The 5803-nt window shown below is 38.5% G+C and overlaps 1 non-coding gene across 1 annotated transcript; it reads right to left on the minus strand.

The window, feature by feature from the left end:
- Positions 1–267: 267 nt before the first annotated feature.
- On the minus strand, positions 268–373 carry LOC122033153. Its single transcript, XR_006126404.1, has one exon. It is a non-coding gene; the product is annotated as a small nucleolar RNA R71 (small nucleolar RNA).
- Between the last annotated feature and the right edge of the window lie 5430 nt (positions 374–5803).

The following is a 5803-nucleotide window of genomic DNA, read 5'->3' on the forward strand; positions in this document are numbered from 1 at the left end:
CAGTAATTCACATGGTTCAGCAGAATCAATTTGGAGGAGGGTCGCATGATGATCCAAACCACCACTTAGAGCTTTTCTACGAGATTTGTGGTACCATGAAAGTGAACGGAGTCCCTCCAGAATCAGTGAGGTTATTGCTTTTTGGATTCTCCCTGAAAGACAGAGCCAAGCAGTGGCTAAATTCCCTTCCAGCAAACAACAATACATCTTGGGAGCAATGTGAGCAGAAATTTCTGGACAAGTTCTACCCACCGAGCAAAACTACTCATATGAGGAATTTGATTACAAGCTTTAAACAGATAGACTCAGAATCATTATTTGAAGCTTGGGGTAGATTCAAAAGTATGCTGAGACAGTGCCCCCATCATGGCCTTGAGAAATGGTTAGTTCTACATACCTTCTACAATGGAATCAACTATCACACGAAGGTATCCCTCGACTCTGCGGCAGGAGGAGCACTAATGAACAAGAGCCTTGATGAAGCTGAAGAGATCATAGAGAATGTGGCACACAACCACCATCAGTCGGCAACTGAAAGATCTGGTGGTTCTTTCTCAGGGAATCCAGTAAATGCGTTAGGAAAATTCGACGTAGATGCAGTCACACTCATGTCTGCAAAGTTGGATGCTCTGACCAAGAAGTTTGAGGCCATGGGAAACAACATGACCAATGCAATAGTTTGTGTTTGCGAAACATGTGGAAGTACGGATCATGCTCAAGATACTAGCCCCTAGGGCCAATACAAGCACAGATAAACCAACTTGGGCAATGCGATGCAATAGTCAGTTACAACCAAAAGTAAAACAATTCATACTCCAACACATACAATCATGGATGGAGGAATCACCCAAACTTTCATATCGGAATAATCAAGACCAAGGGCCAGCAAAACAAAGCTATCAACTTGGGCAACAGAGCTACCCATCTGGACAACAGACTTATCAATAGCAACCTTCACAGCTGTCCAGAATTGAAAAGATGCTTGAAGAAGCCCTCTCAGAGCAAAAAGAGATGAAGAATGAGATCAAGTAATTGACTCAAAGACGAGAAAATTCGGAAAAACATCAGAAGATGTAAGATAGCCAGATAGCCCAGATAGCCCAGTCTTTTTCAAGAGCACAGGGAACATATCCAAGAAAGCCTGATATAAACCCAGTAGAACACTGCAACCGCATCGAGCTGAGGAGCGGATGAATTTTGGGAGACCCCCAAATCACTATTCAGAAAGGACCTGACTCAGAGGAAGAGCCCTCTCCCCCACTGCCCAATTAGATCCAGAATAGGGATGGAGAGGAGATCACCAAGAAAGTTGAAGGAACTCTTCAAATTCCCTCGCAAAGTCAGACAATTCATTTCCCTCAGAAACTGATAACATCCCAAAAGGATGAAGAGTTCAACCGATTCCTGAAGAAGATTAAGGAAATTTATGTAGAAGTACCACTGATAGATGCACTACACCAAATGTCGAAGTTCACAAAATTTTTAAAGAGTATTTTATCTAACAGGAGGCAGAAGGGTGAGTTCGAGACTGTAGCATTAACAGAAAACTATAGCGCTCTACCTATGGCAAATATTTCATCGAAACTTCAAGATCCAGGAAGTTTTTCCATACCTTGCAAGATTGGTTCTGAACTCATACAGAGAGCTTTCTGCGACTTGGAAGCCAGCGTTAGCCTACTTCCGTACTCCTTATGTAAGAAGTTGGGACTCCATAACATTAAATTGACTACTATGACACTGCAATTAGCTGACCATTCATGTAGATACCCAATGGGAATAGTGGAAGACGTGCCAGTAGAAGTGGGTGGATGTATCATTCTCACAGATTTCATTATCCTGGATATAGAGGAGGATCCCAAGATACCGATCATCCTTGGAAGACCATTCCTTGCCACAGCTGGAGCCCTCATTGATGTGAAAATTCACAAGTTATCCTTGGAGATCAACAAAGAAAGGATTGAATTTGATTTATCTGATTCTTCTATCAACGACTCCTCTTCTCAGGGAAATTCTAGCAAGATCAACATACACAAAGTCGAGGAGTGCAGTGTCCATGAGAGTTCCCCTCCAGCGTGTACTAAGAAATACATTTGTCCTACACGAGCGAAACTAAAGGCGCAGACTGGAGCATTAACCCTAGGAGGAGAGTCGTGCTTCCACGGGTTTAGTCCACATTAACTAAAATGGGGTCGAGCTAAAGATCTAACACTCGTGTAGAGTTCATTTTTATACTGACTATATAAAAGAACAATACCTCTGTTATTATGGAAGTGTGTACTCTTTATCATGATATAATAACAAGCACATATACTTAATATTTATTTCTTTGATTTATCAAAGGGTGTGATTTAGCTCGTTAAATCAATAGGCCCGATAAGTTGGGAAATGATATTATTTATATGGTGTGTTGTTGATTATAGAATGAAACTGTGTCCTAGTAATCTAGGTTGATGATGTCCCCTTGAGGAGCTCATAAAGATTGTCATGTAAAACCTGCAGGTGGACTTAGTCCGACATGACGATAAAGTTGAGTGGTACTACCCTTGGAGCTAGATATTAATTAAGTGAGTTGTTAGTAACTCATTTAATTAGTGGATATTCAATATCTTAAGCATAGGGAGACTAACACACTCATGATAAGAAGGAGCTCATATAGTAATATGAGATTGGTGTGGTAGTGCAATAATAACTCTTTAGTGGAATGAGATATTACTGATGAACTTGAGTTGGGTGTTTGGGACGAACACGGGAAGCTCAAGCTCATCGGGAGATCAAAACCAATTCCTCCTTTCGGTCCCTATTGTAGCCTCTTATTTATAAAGTCTTATATCCATCCAAACCCAACTTCTTACCCACCTTAAGGTGGCCGACCAAGCCAAGCTTGGAGCCCAAGCTAGGGTCGGCCAAACCAATGTTAGATGGGTTCAAGTTGTGGTCGACCCTAGCTTGGAACCCAAGCAAGGGTGGCCGACCACATTGAATTCAAAAAGAAGTTTTATTTTGTAAAATCTTTCCTTTTATAGAGATCCATTAAAAGGATTTAAAGGATGATTTTAATATAAAACTTTCCTTTTTTAGATCGGTCATAAAAAGAAATAAAAGGAAGTTTTTATTTTGTTGAAAACTTTTCTTTTATGTTGGTTTTAAAAGAGAGTTTTAAAATTTTAAAATCTTTCCTTTTATAGCTTTCTACAATGGAAAAAAGAAAGATTTGAAATCTTTCCTTATTTGTAGTTATCTATAATGTGAAAAAAGACTTTAATTTTTTGATAAAACTTTCCTTTCTTGAAACCATATTTTATTTTAAATCTTATCTTTTATAGATATCCATAAAAGGATTTAAAAGAGAGAGATTTTAATTTATAAAACATTCCTTTTAGAACTATCCACAAAAGGGATTTTTAAAAGAGAGATTTTAATTTTTGTTTAAAATCTTTCCTTATTTGGAGAACAAGCATGTGGTCGGCCATGACAAGAAGAAAAGAAAGTTTTAATTTTTTTGTTTTAAAACTTTCCTTTTTAGGCATTGGCAAGGAATATAAGGAAGTTTTAATTATGTTTAAAACTTTCCTTATTTGCCAAGACCAAGGAATATAAAAGAGAGGGTAGAGGTGTCTCACCTAAAAACAATACATCTTCTATTCCTCTCCTCTCTTTCTTGGTGGTGGCCGGCCCTTACTCTTTCTCTCTTCTCCTTTGTTTTCCCTCTTGGTGGCCGGAGACATATTGGTGTGGAGATCCATTGATAGCCGGTTGCTTGAAGGAGAAAAAGAAGAGAAGGAGGTTCTCTTGTCCATCTCTTGGAGGAAAGTTGGTGGACAAACTTCATCATCTCTTGGAGAAAGTTGGTGGCCGAAACTTGAAAGGAAGAAGAAGGTTTGGGTAGATTCTCGTCTTGGTAGATCGTCGCCCACACGACGTCCAAGATAAGAAGAGGAATACAATAGAAGATCAATAGGTCTATAAGTTACAAGAGGTATAAATAGTTATAAGTTTCTGCATCATAACTAGTGCATCCTTTTGTATAGATCTTGTAAAATCAAACATAAGAGGTTATCAATTTTAATTATCATTTTTGTTATCGATTTTCGTTTCGATTTCATGTTTCGATAATGTGTTTCTATTGAGGTCTCTATTGTTAAATCTTGTTTACTATGAGAAGTTTAAATATCCGATTTCTTTAAAAGACCTTGTCTAGGTAGTGGTGGATAATCTCATACCCAAGAAGGCCTAGTGCCTCACCACGTTTGACCTGGAAGCTGATCCTTGAAATAGATATTTGATCAACTTCTGTAATATGATTTAACTTAGGAAGATCACATCGGTTGAACTTGAAATAAGAATGTTAAGTTTCGTTCCCAATTCAAGTTTAACTTCTAAAGGGAAAATTTGGATTAATAATGTTAAGTATCGTTTGCAATCCAAATTTAACTTTAGTAGAACACATGGGTAGCTAAGATAGTTCTATGCTTGTACAAATTTTTATACAGGAGAACTAGGACGATATTTTAAGTAACAACCAACATACCTCGGGTATAGTCGCCCCTCGTTGCCTTGTCGACTAATGCTTGCTACCTCCCTGTTGATTGACGCTCGCTACGTCCTTGCTAGTTACTAGAGAGCAAAGGTTTCACTACGGAGAGGGAAGGAGTGATAAAGGATACTACAGGAGAAGTTGGGAAAGCTTAGGTTAAATAATTTTGATTAAGCTATTTATTAATTTATACTTATGATGACATTTATAAAATCTATCATTATAATAGTTCTAATCTGATATTTTATTTTTAAAATTAATTAATTTTAATAAATGCCATTATAATATATTTATAACAACACTTTTTAATAAGTGTCATCGAGAAAATGTCATCATAAACTTTTTTTTTTCCATGTAGTGACCTCCATTTCTTCCATGAACAAGAAAAGACCTCAGAGTTCTTCCTCTCAATATGCTTCTCAATATGCTGGTGCTTATGTACAAACTCTGCTTCCTACGTTTTGATGATGTCCCCTCAAGTATCAAACTTCAGGACGTTATTTTCCTTGTACTTGTGGGGAAAGTTAATGTTTAGCACAGAATCATATCATGCTTCAAAATTAGTATAAATCATTACTAAGGTTTTGTGTGAATGTCTCTTTTGTAGCTGATACGACACATAAAAGAGGGATCCAAGAGGGTCAATAAGTCAAAAGTCAAGAGGATGTGATAGTTAATAGTCAAGAGAACATGTCAGTCAACAGTTAAGGAAAGACGGGAGTTAGACCTTCTCACATCATCAGCCGCATAATTCCTGATTGGTCACAATTAGGGTAGGTCCCCAAATCTGAGACATAAGACGAAACTTTGACTAGTTCCCGGCTTGCCTCCGACTGATCGGATTTTCCCAGCTCGGGCTTTATAGATGGTCCTGATACTTTTACTAAGACAACTCCCGATCAACTTTTCAGCGATCAAAATGTGAAAGATGGGTGCCTTGCCATAGTCTCAAATAAAATATTGTCAGTTTACGACTGCTCATCCTCTTCGCCAAGGCTCAATCCTTATAGCAAATCTGAGCGGTCATCCCGAATTATCTGTAGCTGAATCTGTTGGTGCGGGAAGCATCCGACGATCGAACTCGTGTTTTGATAATGGCAAAGAATTCAAAGTTAAGATGTTTGGTAGTCTAACAAGTCTACTTGAGGATTTCAGGAAAGTCCTAGCTGCGGTTAGGCAAAGGGAAAACCCTAGGGGGCGGTAACCCTAGGTCATAGGGGGTGGTAACCCTATGCGGAAAGTCTTGGCAGGTCGATGTCTTCAGGCAAA

Source organism: Zingiber officinale, chromosome 11A (assembly GCF_018446385.1).
Source record: "Zingiber officinale cultivar Zhangliang chromosome 11A, Zo_v1.1, whole genome shotgun sequence".
In the NCBI taxonomy this organism is placed as follows: domain Eukaryota; kingdom Viridiplantae; phylum Streptophyta; class Magnoliopsida; order Zingiberales; family Zingiberaceae; genus Zingiber; species Zingiber officinale.